The following is a 19143-nucleotide window of genomic DNA, read 5'->3' on the forward strand; positions in this document are numbered from 1 at the left end:
TAACAAGAAGCCAGCTGTCAAGGGAGACTGGGAAGTGAAATCTGCATGCTCTTAGCCACAGCATTAAGGGACAAGGAAGTTGTATGAGAGGCCGGAAAAAAAAAAAAAAAGGTTTATAACTGCATATTTTCTGTCAAAGTAATAAAACTTACAAAAATTATATAACTCGTTTGTTTGCTTGCTGATAAAGGTTCTTGGATCTTTCTGGCTATAATTTTTAGAACATTCTTCTTCCTCTTCATCATTTTAAATATTTCCTCTTTCAATTTACCTGTCTTCTCATTTCCAGTATTCCAATTATGAACAAATTAGACTATTTGAGGTTGTCCCATAGTTCTTGGATGCTCTTTTATCTATTATTTTCTTTGTGCTTCTGTTTGGTTTGTCTCTGTTGATGTCTCTACAAGCTGACGTATGCTTTTCTCGTCTGAATTGAGTCCACTGATAAGCCCATTGAAGGCGTTCTGTATCTCCATTACTGTGCTTTCCTTTCATCTCATTTCCATTCAATATTTTCATGTAGTTTTGCTATCTCTGCTGAAAATTCCCATCAGATCTTTTCTCATGTACCTTTCCATTTGCATCCTTAAATGTCCTTAAACCTTTAATTTTAAATTTCTTTTCAGATAGTCTTAGTATTTGTGTAATATGTGGGTTTTGTTTAGTTGATTACTTTGTCTCTTGGAAGTATGTTATTGGCTTTTTCAGTTTGTTTTGTTTTTTGCTTTGTCTTTCCATGTGTCTTATAATCTTTGTTCTTTAAATCAAGACCTCTTGTGTGGGACAGTAGTGACTAAGGTAAATAGATTTCATACCTGATAATAGGTGGCGTGCCTTTCTATCTGCTTTGCCTTTATTATGGGGGCTCGGTTTAAGTTATTTAGGAATTGGGTTGGGTTTGAGATTTAATGTTGCTATGGTTGCCCTCCCAGGTCCACCAGCTTTACATTTATCTAATGATACCTCGTGTTTGGTGTGGGAGCTGTATTGCCAGATTTTTCTCAGTGTCAGCTCCACTATGATTTCTAGGCCTTCCCTTCACACTCTGTATCAAAAGAGTCTTATCAATCCTCTTGCAACTCTCCCAGCTTTTCTTTGCATTAATTAATTCATTTATTCATTCAACAACAATTTAGTGGGTACATGTTCTATGCAAGACAGGGCAAGGCCCTATCTCCTTTATATTTCAACTTGGGGTGTTAATATTTTTATTCTACCAACCTTTAGGACTATTTTGACTACTTACAACAATAGGAAAACACTTTTGGAAATTTGGTTTCAGTTGAATTTCATTCACAGATTAATTGGTGTGGACATAACAACTTTAGATAGTAAATATTCTAATCCAGAAGAGGAGCATGTTTACTATTTTTTAAAGTCCTCTTTTATGTCCTGAGGTGACATTTTATAGTATAATTTATTATGGAAAACAATAATAAAAACTAACTTGCTGGAGTTGTCCTTAGGCAAAAGATCATTTGATAAGGATACTTCCTAAGTCAAGAGAAAAAAAGAAATTAAAACATCACATATTTTGCCAATATGACAGGCCCAAAACAATTTGAATGAAGCTGAGTCAATAAATCAAAGTTATTTAAAATATCAATGCTTACCGTTAGTAGAAAATGAGTTCCTGCTTTTCTCCCTCATATTAAATTTTTGGTCTAGACTTGAGCAAAAAAGAAAATAAAATTACTTCAGAAAGAGCCAAAATGTGCTTAATTCTATAAGATTATAACATATTTATGTGTTCTTTATAAAATTTTGATTTATACATTTTAAAATATTTATTATTAAATTTAATGCATAATTAATTATAAATGTTATTCTAATATTAATTAATTCTAATTTAGGATAAATTGTATTCTAAACAATTTCTATTATTTAGAAATTTTATTCATTCTATCAGTTCTAATTATTACCTCTTACCGTAATTTTAAAATGTTTAAATATTTAAAGTGTACATATATACCTAAATATATATAAATCTATATTTACACCTATACCAACCTCAAATCTGAATGTACAATATCTACATCTCTATCCCTATCTATCCAGCTCTTCATCTATCTATCACGGGTGTATGTAAGTGGAGTTCCAAAAGTCTGTATGTTAAGGCTTAGATCTCTCTTCAGGCATCCAGTGCTGAATTTTGAAATACTGACCTGACGGTTTGCTGTATAAAATATTCTGCAGCTCTAAATACGACATGTCCTTAATTTAAGTTTTTCTCCTATGAACTCAAGACAAACTTTTCTCCTGACTCCCTGTTTATACTAATGGTAGCACCAACCCCCCATCTTAGCCTTATACTTAATTTAATCTCCAGAAACCGAAGGCTCTAAACTTTCTATTCCACAAATAACAGGACTTTGGTCAAATTTTATATTCCCAGAATAATCCTTTACTGAATGTCTCCCTTTCTTATATTAAAAATGCAGCTGTTGCATTTCATTTATCTGTTCAAAAGATGCTATTAAACATCTACTCTTTGCCAGGCATTAAGAAAATAGGAGGGGGTAGAAGTGATATTCTTCCTGTCTTGAGCTCAGAGATCTTAGAGTCTAGCTGAGAAGCCCAATATTAAATAATTGCATTGTGATTTACTGACAACCATGTATCGTTAAGCTATTCTATCTCACTTGCCCTGCAGGAGAAAATAAAATATCACCTCCATCCAAAGAGTTTTCCCTGACCCTATTCCAAAGTCCTCATAAGCCTGGTGGTTTACACTGTACTTAGAAACTAACACAACATTGTAAAGCAACTATACACTAATAAAATTACTTTTAAAAAATACATTGTACTTATAATGCCAACTTTTTAGCCAATTTAAAAATTTTAATACTATTTAACTGATTGTAAGTTCATCAAGTATATTCAACTCTGAATATCCAACAGTTCCCAGAACTGATAGGAAAAAAATATATAAATTTAAATGTGTATAAAATTGTGAAGGTCTCATAGTTTATTAGAAAGAGAATATTTTCAAATTCCTTTCTGCTCTGCTTTCCTGCTGTTTTCATTGTTTGTATTCCCAAGAAATTGTAGAGTTGTCATGCTGCCTTATAATTATTCACTAACATTGTGTGACACATGTTGGCTTATTTTATTACATGTTACAAGGATAACAATAAAATCGAGCAAGTGTATGGTAAACAAATGAGCCCAGAAATTACTCCAGGGTAATTCTTCCCATCTTTTTTGTGAATGAATGTAGCAGGTGAGCATACAGAATATGAAGAGCCTGCCTAATGCATTCTGATACCGTGTGTGTGTGTGTGTGTGTGTGTGTGTGTATGTTTCAAACTTACAGAATTTAGTAACTTAAATGAAAATAATCAATGCACAGTACATGCTATGTAAGTATATATATTTTAAAGATGAGAATGGAATTTCATTGCTTGATCATTTTCAGATTCATCACACTTTTATGCAAATTCAAACTATCCCTCCAATGCAAATTCTCTCCAGGGAATGACAATGTGCTACCACTGAGGATAACATAAAGAATATGTCACATACTAAGTAAGGTAGCAGAATTACAACCCTTTTCTCTGGGGAATTTCATTTTAATGAATTACTTTTTGAAATTCCTGAGTCTTCAGGCTACCAAAAGTTATGCTTTATTAGTGGACTGCTGGTAATGGCGGTGTTATTCTTAAAAAGAGGGTGTAGGAATTCCCTGGTGGCGCAGCGGTTGAGAGTCCGCCTGCCGATGCAGGGAACACGGGTTCGTGCCCCGGTCCGGGAAGATCCCACATGCTGCTGAGCAGCTGGGCCCGTGAGCCATGGCCGCTGAGCCTGCGCGTCTGGAGCCTGTGCTCAGCAGCGGGAGAGGCCACAGCAGTGAGAGGGCCGCGTACCACAAAAAAAAAAAAAAAAAAAAAAAAAAAAAGGGTGTAATAACGTCACAGATAATGACATTAGAAAGTTGCTTAGTCTTAATATTAATAGTAACCCTATTTATTTCCATGAATGAAAATAATCCTGAGTGGGCAAAAATGGTATTATTGGTCAGATGACATTTTTATAAAATAAAGGTAGACTGATAGAGTAGTTGCTAAGTGAGTTGCACGTGGTGATTCTATTTTATTCTTGGTTAATAGCTATTGTTTTGCTTTCTCACGTTCATTTAGAGGAAATGTCAGTTGCACACTTAAGTTGACCTTGTTCTCAGAGGTCTTAAAATATAAACAAACACATATTTACCTTTCAAAATAAGGCCTGTAAAAAAATAAATATTTGTTACTGTTATTTCTGGTCCTCTCTTCCACACTTCACCTTACATGGCTTATTAAACTATCCCACTTCTGAAGTCTCGGTATTCACACGTAGCTTTTGACGAATTTGCTAAATGGCAGTTAAGCAAGTTAACGACATTGGCCACATCTTTGATCGTGTACCCACATATCAATTAAAAATTAGCCAAAGCTTGTCATTCAAACAGTACTTGGAGTCGTCATTTGCTGACCCTATAATCAGAGTCTGGCCAGCAACTCTGAACTTGAGAGACATAGGCAATGACTATAACATGGGGATAAGTGAGTGTCTTTTCCTAGAGAACTATCTTATGTTCCTGACCACACCAATGTGAAGTGCTCAAGAGCTGTCTTTAAATTGACTTTGACTTGTTTGAATCATGTAATAAGACCATCTTAGCAATAAATACTTTCATAGTAGAGCAGAGTGTTAGCATAGATGAGCACTTAGGAATTACACACACACACACACACACACACACACACACACACAAATGAATAGAATTCCAGAGTTTTAGATCACAGAAACTGACTCTGCAGATAACAATTTTACAATCGCAGACACAAACAATTATTTGCCTGCAGATTAGCTTTTCAAAAGTTTAATAAAACAAGAAAGGATGTTTTAAATAATATCTTATGATATTAACAGCCTGATGAGGAAAAAATAAGACTGTGTATAGTCCGAGGAAAAAATAAGAGTGTGTATAATCCAAGAAAAAATAAATGCCAATCATTTTGGGGCTAGTGAATTTTATTTTGAATGTAGGATCAATGACATAGAAACCTAACTGCAGCTTGGATAATATTCACAGAACCTCTGTATCCTCTCCCATTTGCTCTTATTTCTTACACATATTTTCATGGGATTCAAATGATATCCTTGAGAAAATATTCACAGACTGTTTCTGAATCTAGGACTCTTCACATATTGAAGTGTTCCTTTATATTAATAAAATGGTTGTGAGATGATTTTCTTGTTTGCAGCTCTGTCCTTGATAGTTCAATTTGCCAGCATGTCTGAAAATACTAAACATCTTGAATATAGGCTCCATTAATTTCCCAGTTGGGGAGTGTGTGTGTGTGTGTGTGTGTGTGTGTGTGTGTGTGTGTGTGTGTTGATTAAGTCATTTTGTTAGGGCGAAATGCTTCAATCACCCCAATCCAATGAGCTGGTTGCCTTTTAAGAAATTACTTTTTTAACAAGAGAAAATATGCCTCTGCCTCTTTTCATGGAAAGAAAAAGCATTTTCACCATTAGAATGACTCTGCATTTGTGTGCCATAGTAAGATTGGAAATGGAGTATCCGACCAGAATTTGAGGAAAAAGAAGAACATATCATTTTCTGACACTGAAGCTAATAGAACCAAGATTAAAGCGAGAAGAATGGGTAACTCTGAGATGGCTTCTTAGTGTGTTGTCAGAGGAACAAGAATACTAACTGTAAAGATTAAATGTGAGGTGCAACGTTATAAAAGAAAAGCATGGAAAATATGTATATATCCCTTTGTGTACTGCATTTTGTAAGGAATCATTTCCAATTTTTAATTAATGGCTTGATTCTCATCAGTTGCTTGAGTGGGCGATAAGGGGAGTGTGAGCAAACCCAGCAGGCGTCATAGGTTAGAGCCCTGCCCCTGGACTGTGTCCTCAGGTTTCCTGAGGTTGATGAGGTGTTGAGAACATCAGGAGCGGTCAGGAGCACAGAGCAAGAGGAAATAAGTGTTGATCTTGCCTGAGAGAGTCAAGGGTCAATTTTCGCCATCAAGCTCTGAGCTTAAGCCGAGAAATATCAGAGACATCAGGGGCATAAACTTGTTAGTTTCAAGAGTAAAGAGCAGGGGTGAAGGGGGATGGCTACATAATTTGTATGGACTATGCAAAATAACAATACAAAGTCCTTATTTATATTAAGAATTCAAGATGGTGACAGAAGAGTATTGAACAAAGAATGGACACTTCTGTACGCAAGACCCTATGCACATACACACATAAAGGTGGCCTTGGAGAGAAGGGGACAATGTCAAAGGATCTACTTCAAGGCATCCTTTCATCCTTTATAAAAAACTGACGACACACTGTAGAAATAATATTATTTGTATCATTGTTATATTTAAGTGGTTATTTCCCCCTTTAGGTTTATAAAAAGTTTCAGTGTCTTGTGGCAAGGAAATGCATACCTGTGCATTACCCCACAAGACCAAGTCGAATTAATTGGTATGTTTTATTGTTTTTACTTAATTATTGAGTGCGCAGCACAAAATAGTGATTTCATGGTACATTTTACTTTTTTTAGATGAATTACTTATTTTATAATCTTAGCTAATAGTCTAATTTTGTCCATAGGCCACCTAGTAATGTAAAGGATAGTTCCATTATTCATATTCAGGGTGATGGTCTGGTACATTAAAAATTACATTTGGGTTGTATTACTAACATATACCTGACTGTCAGTGAATCAGTTCAATTAAGTCTAAACTGTAAAATTCACATTACGTATGTGGCTGTAAACGAATCAAGCTATGTGAAAGATAATGCATGTTTCCCCATTTGTAAATCAAAGATCTCTAAAGGCCCTTTATTACTAACATGATATGATGTGTGTGTGTGTGTGTGTGTGTGTGTGTGTGTGTATGTGGGCACATGTGCCTATGTTTTAAAGAATTTCACCAAGGGTGGAAAGATCAGGCACTGGATCTGAACATCTTAGAGTTACTATTCATTAACCGAGCGAAGGGGCAAAAAGCCAATGATCGTTGAGGACCAAAAAAGGAAAAAAATGTAATGTATTCTTTTTTAATTCTAAGGCTATTAAACCATGTTTGGCAGCTAGATATTTCTACATTTCCAAAATGAATAAAAGTCATCCCGGGGTTAATTACAAAGAAATGAAAGTGGTATTTGTGTGATCACATGGCAGTCGTCATTTCTCTAACAACAACACATTCTAAATTAGAGGGGACAAACCCCCTCAGAATCATTGTAGGGGCCAGAACCTTTTCAGATTCCACTTTCTGTGCCTAAGAAATGACCGTTACAGGCAATTTACCCATGACTTTTGGGATTTAATATAAACACACAACAACTTTTTTCTTCAGAAAAACATTAAAGAACCCTCTGTGCTTGAATGTCTAAAGCTATACATCCCAACCCCAGCTAGACATGACATTTATATGAGGAGGTTTTCACAGGGAGAGACGTGCAGGCCACACCCCCAGAGATTTTGAATAACCGGTATGGATTTGGGCACACTTGCTGAGGTTTTTGTTTAAATTCCTCAAATAATCTCAATGTTTAGGATAGGTTTAAAAATCACTGGTACCAGGTCTAGATATGTTTAGTCTATACTGTCCCCTGAGGTAGAGTGGGGAAGGAGAAATTGTGTTTTGATAGGGAGAGGTCAAAGTGCTCCAAACTCCTAAACTTTGGCATCCCTTCCCTGCATCTGATTTGATACCTTAAGTCTGGGAACTTTAGAAATGGAGATCCGAGCCTGCTGGATCATCCTTTTCCTGCAGTGGTGAAACCCTAGAAGGGGCTGGCTTATGGGGGCTGGAGGTAAAGTCACAAGGTGCTGTATATATGGTAGGCTTGGTGAAGGTAGCTTCAGTGAATCTCTGGGAGGTAGAAAGAACATCTCTGAGAGGGTTCCCCAAAAGTTTCTGCAGCTGCTATTCAAGATAGATAATGGTGAGTCCAAACTTTGCACAGTGACTGACTCTGAGTCAATACATGTTTGTAGAATTAATAAAAGGACCAAGCAGACAGCTGCTGTCCTCTATGTATATGACTGCTCCTTGTGAGGAGAAAAGTTAGAAAAACTGGATCCTGTAATCATAAGATCCACAAAATAACACAAATTTTTTAGCAGAATCCAAACCACTAAACAGCCCCATACGATTGAGAATAACAAAGGTATTTTATTACAGCACGATCATAGTGAATCCAAATTTGACCCTACTGCTAAGAGCTGTGGAACTCTTGGCAAGTCACTTTGATTTTCTTAGGCTCAATTCCCTCACCTGTAAAATGGGCATATTAAAATTACCTAATATAAGAGTCTTCATTAAGTTAAAACAATAATAGTGTTTAGTATGTAGTGAGTACTCATACATGTCAGTGATTATAATTACTTTCATGTATTGTAACTCTGATTGCCCAAAAAAGATGGAGAATATTACCAGTAATTTAGCACTTACTATGCTAAATAGCTTATAATTCAGAGCCAGTGGAACAAACTCGCTATCAGGAGCTGTTAAGGGGATGACTTACCACTAGGCTCATTTCCATCTGTTGCTGTTGATTAAACATGCCTTTGGAATTAAAGTTGTCACACGCTAATTATAAAGCTGACGATGGCTAATTCATGTGCCTTGGAAATATACTCCCAGAGTAGCAGGTAAACAGTGTTGGTAATTACAGCTTCTCATTAATTCTGTAAAAAGAGATAATATTAGTTTGAATTACGTGGTTAGTAATCCCCTTTCCCAGAAAAAGTAGAAATTGTGTGGGGGTTGAAAAGCTTGCAATCTGCTACCAGATGTGCAATTTAAGTATAAAGGAAAATCTTAGAATTTGAAGTAGGGAGGTTTTCCTTGGCAAGCCAAGCCCATGCTGAGTGTGGTTGGATAACCTAAAGGCTGCTTGTATAACAGAAAATCTCAGTTGGTTCCAGGTTCCAAACAAATGATTCACCGGAGGAGCAGACAAATGAAGAAATCTTTTGCATCTCCACGTTCAGTGTAGCCATCCTGAGTATTCCTGGGCTAGCACTACTAGCCAACACCAATTATGAAAACTCCAGGACTTCACAGGATGTTCAGGCCAGCTGTTTAGTGTGTCTCGTTGTCTGAGTGATTAATGTACTAGTTGAGACTGGAAGAGACAAGAACAAGAAGGTCATGGAAAATTCTTTCCTACCTTATTTGTTGTTAAATGCGCCTCTCACAGTTATTTTACCTCTGGGAGCATTTCTGACTTCTTTGACCAACAGGCCACTAGTAATATATATTACATGTATTCTCCCATGTTTACACCAGCAAATGTTATAATCTTCAAAGCTTGCAGATGCTTTTTAAGTTTCCCTTTTAGAAATGATTTGTTATTGAAGAAAAAATATCCCTTGATTCTCTAGAGGACCCTAATTTACCCTGAACATAAACGCATGAATTAATAAACTCAACAGCAAGACCTATATGTTTAAAAATGAATTAAAATAAACCTACTCATTGCTTCTTTTATTTTTACAAATAATTAATGGCAAAATTATGCCTGTATTAAATATAGCCATTAGTGCACCTGTTTTTTTAAGCAATGCATTATTGATTAAAAGAAGATTAAGTGCTAGCATTTATTGAGTACTTACTACCATCCAGTCTCTTAAATTATTTGATTTAATACTCATGGTTAAGGTGTGTATTTTAATTTCTATTTTAAAGGAGAGGAAAGGGAGGCTTTTAGAAGCTAAGTTGCCCAAGCTTGAAAAACAAGGTTGACTCCGAAATAAGAAAAATTTTCTGTATATCTTGTTACTTCTGGTCTCTATCATTTAAATATGTCAACAAACAAACAATAAAATAAAAAGAGGTAGAACTGTGAGGTTTGGTCTGGTCTAAGCAGTGGATTCCAAACTTGGTTGATTAATGAACTTAGAATTAAAAAAAAATCCTTTCGGTTGATTATGTAGGTATCAAATTGTTTTTTTGGGGAATGCTAAATATGTTTTTGAAACTAATATTTTTCTTGGTCTAGGCAACATAGAATGTTAGAATTAAAAACACTAAGATCATTTGAAAGCAGTATGCTGACATTAAAGAATTATTCAAATAAGAAATCAATCTGAGCTTAATACTTTCTCCATAAAATTAGGAAATTAATATTTGGATTTCCAATGTAACCTAATACGTGCCCAGTCTGTTAAGATTTATATAAAACTTCAAACTTGGCCTTAGAAGAAATATTCCTTAAAATTGTTTCCACATACTTGTACTGGCTATGGCTATGTCTCTATTAAATTGTTTGCTCAAATCTTCCCTTGATTTGCATCCTGTTGTCTTTGCTTCTTCCCTAGTTTTAAAATTCAGTATTTCTTTAAAATAATTTTGCCTTGCTTGTTGCCACTGAAGTTTGACAAGCATCCCTGGGATCTCACCTTGATGGCAACTCAGCTTTTAGCAGCCGACCTCAAACAACTAAGGGTAAACGTATGACCAGTCTGACCTGGCTTCTTTTTTTTTTTTTTCTCCTTTTCTTTTTCACTGTGCAAACCACTTCAGTGCCTGTGGCCTACAGACAGAGGCCAGGCAATGGTTCGGGGCCAGTTTGCTCTGACATGGGACACTATGAGAGGCCCAGGGGAACGGGCTTGCCATAAATCCAAACCCATGCATTGACATGGCTTCTTTAACCTCGTATCTCATTACGGTTCCCTAGAGGTGCCATTCTCATTAAGGATTTTACTTGTGATGGAAGGACCAAATGGATCAAATCAGATCCTGTAAAAGAACCTTGGAAAAATAGCAAGTGAAATATGATGCTAAATGGTTAGCATTGTATTAATAGCATTTTGGTTGAATTCTTAGTAAAAATTAATATCTCCAGAGTGTATGAAACTATATAGGATAAATTACCTGGTTTCTTCTACAAATAAATTGCTTGGAAGAAGGAGGATGAAAGCGGAATTTAAGAATTAAAAGATATTTTAAAAGACATGGAAAACCTCAGGCAAAACTAATGAGAGGTATTAGACATAAAATAGATATTATTAATGTTGTTTTACCCTTAAATATTGGATGTCTATGGAGTTTATTTATATATAATTGATGTTCCTTTTAAAACTTTTCACGATTGAAAATGCTAGAAGGAGTCTATCCACGTCAGGTTTGGGCTAATAAAATAATATGAGAGGCTAAGGGGAAAAAAGGCTAATATTCAAGAATACTGTGATTTAGGTAGAATAATTAGACTATATTATCCAATAACCTCCATTTTCAAAAAGCTTTTAATGATTAACTCTCTTGATTGTCTGCCTGGAAAGAAAACATTCACACAATTAACTTTATCAATTCTCCAGTCCAGGATTCACATCTGTAGTATCTGTTAATTTGAATAGACAAACATATTTGGTCAATTAAATCAGATGTTTTCGGGGTAAGAGTCTTAGAATCATATAATGCAGGCATTGAAGGACCCTTGGAAATCATAACAATTTTCTCAACTCAATTCATTGTTTTATCATTTATAATACACAATCTCTCAGACTGGTGTGTAGTATAAATACACTCATGGATGAGGTTAATTCATTACCAAAGCAGATCAGACCCTATGCCATCTCTGCACTGTGGCATAGTCTGAGAAATTTGTGTGATGTGGTGCTGATTTGGCAGGGTGATTTGCCTGCCATCGTGAGGTTTGACCTCACTTAGAAAGCAATGATTTTATTTCACATGTTCATTGGTAAACAGACATAATACCTTGATAAAAGCCTTTTAATTTCATAATATGACTTCTACTTTGGGAAATCGCAGGATGCTGCAGATTAATGTGTGCAATTGGAAATACATGACATAATGAAATCAGGTGAGACGATGGTATCAGATGAGCTAAATATTGGTCAAATCTCCCTTTGCTCTGTATTGAATAGGAAAAAAAAAAACATAAGCCTTCCTTCAAAAAATATTTCACTTTTTTTCACTATATCTTTGGAAGTGTTCTAAAGATACACAAGTACTAAATACTGTATTAGATATTTTCCAGTCACTCAAATTTCCCATTAATAGATACAAGGAGATCCAGGTGTCCAAAATCAAAATGAAGTAAAAAAAACAAAAAGCAAAAACAACAACAAAAAATTCAATATTAGGCCAGAGATAAGGTCTGTTCACCAGTAGCAGTGCTTAGGCAGCAAGACAGTAAATCAGTTTACCCACTGAAAAGGATAATAAAAAGGTGTTTAAAAAGAAACGTCAGGAGAAAAAAAAGCATTTTTTACATAAGAATATAGAAAAGAAGAAGCTAAAATGGTATGATATGCAAATCTTGGTTTTACCCTTTTCTTTTGATGCCATCACTTTCCTAAAATTATTTCAAAGTTTAGTTGCAATATATTTCACCTTATGTTAATCAGTTGCTTCAAGTACAAACCTAAGAGTAGAGTTAAGCTGAAAATCAACATGAGGGCTGTTCTTGGGTTGATCTGTAGTGGGTGTGTGTGCACGTGTATGTATGTGTATGTCTGGGTAAATATATTTTTAATGGTGATATTTTATCTACTTAAACTCATCATTTGATAAAATAAGATTAATGCAAGAATAGAAGATGATAAAAATTGAATTTTATAATTTACAAGAATATACATACTCATATTTCTTTATGAAGCAAACAATTGAACCATTGGCTTTAGCTAAAGTAGTTTGAAAAACTTAAAGAGAGTAAATTGATATTTAATTATTTTAAAATAAGGAATTTCGATTTAAAAAGTGAGATACACAGACAGCTTCCAGTGGCTGGCCAAATTAAAGTTTGGATTTTTCATTAGTTCCTTGCTATTTTTCAATTATTTTCAGTAATGTGTGGTGTATGAAGACTCAGCAAGATACAATGCGAGCTTTGGGAATTAGTTGTGGTTTTTTGGGTTTTTTTTTTTTTGTTTTTTTTTGCGGTACACGAGCCTCTCACTGTTGTGGCCTCTCCCGTTGCGGAGCACAGGCTCCGGACGCGCAGGCTCAGCAGCCATGGCTCACGGGCCCAGCCGTTCCGTGGCATGTGGGATCTTCCCGGACCGGGGCATGAACCCGTGTCCCCTGCATCGGCAGGCGGACTCTCAACCACTGCGCCACCAGGGAAGACTGGGAATTAGTTTTTTAAGGCACCATGTACTTGGAGAATCATGAGAGTCCAAGTGGATGTAGGAGGCCTTGAGATTTCAACTGCTCATGTGTATCTCCTGACCTAGGAGAAAACTCCCACATATGAAAACCAACATAGTCTTCCCTCAATAACACATTCTATGTCTAAGGAGTGGATTGTGATATTTTGGAAAACTGTACTTTCACTAGCAGTCTTGTGTCTGTTGGCTTGAAATGTTTGCTTCAGAGTTCGGTAAGCAGAAGTGTTACTCTAAAAGACTGTAAAAATTCACTCACAGACTCCTTATTAGAACTCATAATAACCACCTAAAGACTTCAGTTAATCACATTGACAGGAGGAGCAAATGGGAACTAGACTTATGTTGAGACTTTCACGGCTCTCTTTATAGATAAAGAGAAATTACTCGCATTTTAGGGCTCATCAAATTCCACAAATGGAGTTATTTGCCCTTCAGCTCCTCAGCTGAATGTGAAAATATTTTTCCTCATATCATTAGAAGATAACTCCATTCACATTACTTTATACTAGAATAATGTCTTCTGTAAGTTAAATTTTATTTTTTTCTGCCATTCGAGGAAATACCACTGCTGTATACCATAATTTTATTGGCTTTCTAAAGGTTTGTATGTGTGTGTTTGACATCTTTAGGCTTAAAATATCTACAGATAATCACACTTTAGAGAGAACATCAGTTATATTTGTAATCTGAGGACGTATATCTTGTTCAAATGTCTCCCAATAAGTTGTATAATTGTAAACCATGATCACATAATTTAAATATTGTCTGCATTAGATTGGAGAGGTTGTGATAATTATTTCAGACAAAATGATTAAAAGTATTAGTGTTCTCCAAAGAAGCAGAAACAATAAGATGTATGTATGTATGTATATATACACATATATATGAGAGAGTATGAGAGAGGTAGAGAGAGAGATTAGGAGAAATTGGTTCACACATTTATGGAGGCTGAGAAGTCTCACAGTTAATTGTCTGTAAGCTAGAGCCCCAGGAAAGCGATGGTATAATTTAGTAGAAGCCCAAGGGCAGGAGAAGACGAGATGAGATGTCTCAGCTCAAAAAAAAAGGGGGCAAAGTCCTCCTTCTTTTGTTCTACTACGCTCCTCAATGGACTGGGTGATGTTCATCCACATTGAGGAGGACATCTACTTTACTGAGTCCATTGATTCAAATTCTAATCTCATTCAAATGCTAATCTCTCTCACAGCCACACCCAGAAATAATGTTTAATCTGGTACACTGTGGCCAGTCAAGTTGATACATATGATTAATAATTACAAGTCCACCCCTTGTCAACTTGACACCCATATGCAACTCCTTAAACCATACTAAACCTCCAAATAAAGACAATAACAAGGTCATAATGCTGCCTAACTTAAATGCTCTGATATAACATTGATATATATATACAATAGATGTGTGATATATATGTATACACACACACACATACAGTTACAATAAAATGAAGAGAAAATCCTCATGGCAATTACAGTCCTCACTTCTGTAACTGAGTTCTCTTGTAATTGTGGTGATTCAGAGCATATACAGCTTTCTGGAGAGCCTTGCACCATCCCTGCAAGACACTACCACCTATCTGACATTTTAACTAAGTCTTCAAAATGTCATTGCATCATTCTAACAAGCCCACTATTTCAGGATGGTCGGGCACATGATCAAATCAGTGAATTCCATGAGCATGGGCCCATTGGCTCATTGCTGCACTTCCTTTGCTGTGAAGTGTGTTCGTCGAGTCAAAGCAGTGCTGTAAGGAATATCATGGTGGTACATAAGACATATTTAAGTCTGTGGGTGGTAGTTTTGGTGAAAGCATGGAGTGCTAGGAAGGCAAGTCCATATCCAGAGTAATTGTCTATTCCAATAAGAACAAAATGCTGTCCCTTCCACAATGAAAGTGGAAATCTGCCACCAGGTACCTGACTGATCACCCCAGGGACGGTGTCATATCAGCATTGGTTTCTGTTGGTGTCAGATTGAGCACTCAACAGTGCCTATGTGAGCCCATGCAGAATCTCCATTTCTACCACCATTTCCGTGCAATGTTAAATAGTGATGCTAATAGCAGTGATGAAAGCAGCCATCTTTTTCTTCTCTCTGATCTTAGAGAGAAAGCACTGTCTTTCACCATTGAGTACGATTTTAGATATGAGTTCTTCATAAATGTTCTCTATAATGCTGAGGAAGTTTCATTCTATTTCTAGTTTTCAATGTCTTTGTGTGTGTGTGTGTGTGTGTGTATTTTATCATGAAATGGTGTTATAGTTTGTTAAATGCTTTTTACGCATCAACTGAATGGATCATGTGCTTCCCCCCGCCTCACTTCATTTCATGGATTGATTTTTTTACACCGAAACACCATTTTCCTAGTATAAGTCTAATTCAGTCATGGTGTATAATGATTTAGTATGTTGCTGGATTCAGTTTGCTAATATTTTATTGAGGATTTTTGCATCTATATTTAACAGTAATATTAATCAGTAGTTTTCTTGTGCTTTCATTCTCTGCTTTTGTATCAGGGTGATATTGGCCTCACAGAATGGGTTAGGAAGTGTTCTCTTCTATCCTTTGTTTTTGTTTTTGTTTTATGAGTTTGAAAAGGATTAGTGTTAATTCTTCTTTAAAAGTTTGGTAGAATTCACCAGCAAAGCCAACTGACCCTGGAATTTTTTTGTTGAGAGGTAATTGATCACAGGTTCAATCTCTTTACTTGTTATAGGTCTCTTCCAACTTCCTATTTGTTCTTGAATCAGTTTTGGTAAGTATGCATTTATAAGACTTTATTTATTTGATCTAGTTTATCTAATTTGTTGGTATATAATTTTCACAGTATTCTCTTATAATCTTTTTTATTTCTGTAAGGTTGGTAATAATGCCCCCATCTGATAAATTATTTGGTATGTTCTTTCATTTTTATTAGTCAATCTAGCTAAATGCCAATTCTGAGTTTTTCAAAGTTTTTCAATTCTGATAAGTTTTCTGGAAATGCATCAAAGAGATAAATGACCTGAATTACTGCCTCAAGTAGAAAACCATTGAAAGATTGAATCAAGCAGCACATGAGTAGACAGAAGAAGGATTTCTTAAGATAGTTTTCCCCTACTAAACTTCAGGCTTTCTGTCTACATCTTTCCCTTGAGCCTAGTTTTACTCTCTCAGAAACACACGAAAGAACTTTTTAAAGATGTCAACCTATATGTGACTGCGACCTTATTATGATTTTAGGCAGCCTCTCTGCTAGTGGATGAAGTTGTGTTCCTGTCTTGCTAGTTGTTTGGCATAGGGTGTCCAGCACTGTAGCTTGCTGGTCTTTGAGTGGAACTGGGTCTTAGCATTGAGATGGAGATCACTGGGAGAGCTTTCTTCATCTGGTGGAGCTGGGAGGTCTCTGGTTGACCAATGTCCTGAACTTGGCTCTCCCACCTCAGAGGCACAGGCCTGACACACAGCCAGAGCACCAAGACCGTTTTGGGAAGTGTGAGGTCTTCTGCCAGCATTCATATGTGTTCTGTGGGAGTTGTTCCACATGTAGGTGTATTTCTGGTGTATTTGTGGGGAGGAAGGTGATCTCCGCATCTTACTCCTATGCCATCTTGAAGGTCTCACCAACCCTCTATTAATGCTGGCTTCAAAATTAACTAGATGGGTTTGCTTTGTGCAGCTGACTTAGCCCCTGACACTTACATATTCATCTTTAATTTGGGACTGTAATACATATCTAACAGGATTGTGGTGAGAATTTAATGAGAAACATATAAAGTGTCTAGCATAACTCTTGGAAAAATAAATAAAAGCCATTAAACAACTATACAGCACCCATTACAGGTTCATGCATGATAAGTATCTGTAAGCAATAGATTTGATATCAACCCTCAGTATGAAATAAGACAAAGCAATAAATGCTTGCCAAAGAAAGGAACAAACATAGTTATAAACTGAAAGCTCCCACAACAATTCCTACTGTATAGCACAGGGAACTACATTCAATATCCTGTAATAAACCATACGGAAAAGAATGTGAAAAATAAAATATATATATATCTGAATCACTTTGCTGTACAGTAGAAACTAACACAATATTATAAATCAACGATACTTCAATAAAATAAATGTTAAAAAAATAGTATTCTGGGTACATTGGGTTAAATAAAATATATTATAAATTTTGTAAAGAGAAAGAAAGCTCCCAAGAAAAATCACATTGGTTCATTCCCTGGAAAATTTGGAACTAATTAACATTTACATGCTCATTCATACATTAATCCATCCAATAAAAATGTATTATTGGCTAGAAAGAGAGAATAGAGTGAACTGATAGATTTAAGTTACGCCAAAATTTAGTGTGAGGTAGAAGGTGTCAATCTCCAAAGTAAACTGAGAAGAAGCACTCCTTAAAGAGGACAGAAAACCAGGAGAGTGCTTCTTAACTGTAGCAAGTAAAGGAACTATTGCAGAAAGAGTGTGGACAATGATGTTGAATGTGCTGAGGATGGTGGAGTCAGATGATAGTTGAAATATTATATATATATATATATATCATCTGGGCAAGGACATTTGATTTGAAGTCCTCTCCAGTCCAGTTATCACTATATAATCATGATTAAAAGGATTCCTCTTGCTATTTTTATGTCAGTGTCCATGTGCTAACTTGGGTGTCTATGTATTCTCTGTTAGAAAAATGTTCATCAGTATGTTGGCCAAAAATATACGTGAGTCTATATGTATAAAAGAAGTGGCTTTACCTTCCCTTTGGCTAGATTATTAAAAGCTGAACATGTGCTCTTCTAATATGGTTGGATGACAGGCACTTAATATCATGCACCATTAATATTTTCCCATTCTCAATCCCAAGATTTACTGTAGATCTTGGAATTATAGTATTTCATTTTACTTTGTTATGGACAGTATATTAAAATTACAGAAATCCAATATATTAAAATTACAGAATCTGCATTTCCTTCCCAACCTAATTAATATATGTATATTAGAATAAATTAGCTGGTCTCAAAGAGGTTTTTTTTTTTTTTTTTTTTTGTCTCACAATCCCTTTATATTCTTAAAAATCTTTGAGGATATTATAGGGTCTCACTTTCTTTGTCAAATGTGACAATCTCTGATTTTGTTTGGAATATTTAGATCATTTATACCTATTGTAATTATTGATATACTTAGATTCAAATCTATCATCATGATAGTTATTTCTATTTGTCTCATCTGTTCCGTTTCAGTTTTCCTCTATTTTCTGGCCATCTCCGGTACTGAGAATTTATCATTAACTTCATTTTATCTTCACTATTGGCTTATGAATTTTACTTGCTTTGTAATTATTTTTAGTGGTTGCTCTATGCTTTTATATATATATAAATATATAATTTAACTTCTTCCTTTATCTTTGCTATTTTTGTCATACATTTTACTTCTAAATACATTAAAAATCCTCAATATATTATTACTAAATTGGCTTTGTAAAGTCTTTAAAGTCATTACACATAATAATAGAAACATTAAAATTTGTGTATTAACCCTTATTTTTTATCATACCGGTGCTCTTCATTTCTTTGTGTATAGGCAAATTTCCATCTAGTATCACATTCATTCTGCATGAAGAATGTTCTGCTAAGCCTGAATTCTCTCAGCTTTTGTTTGCCTGAAAGTTATTATTTCATTTTCATTTCTAAAAGATATTTTTTTCTCAATTTAGAATGCCGAGTTGATAGGTTTTTATTTCCTTCTTTCAGAATAAAAAAAGTAACTCCCTCTATTTTCTTCTGACAGAAAGTTTTCTGCAATTCTTAATTTTGTTCTATATGCATTGTTTCTTTTTTTTTCCCCACCCATGGCTACAATGAAGATTTTCTCTTTATCTTTGTTTTTTGCCCATTGGCTATGACATTTATAGATATGTGTGTGTGTATATTTGAGTCTGTTTTTATGTTCATCCTGATGCACTCTCTGAGCTTCTTGGACATATATTTTGT

This window comes from Stenella coeruleoalba (genome assembly GCF_951394435.1).
Source record: "Stenella coeruleoalba genome assembly, chromosome: 6".
Lineage (NCBI taxonomy): Eukaryota > Metazoa > Chordata > Mammalia > Artiodactyla > Delphinidae > Stenella > Stenella coeruleoalba.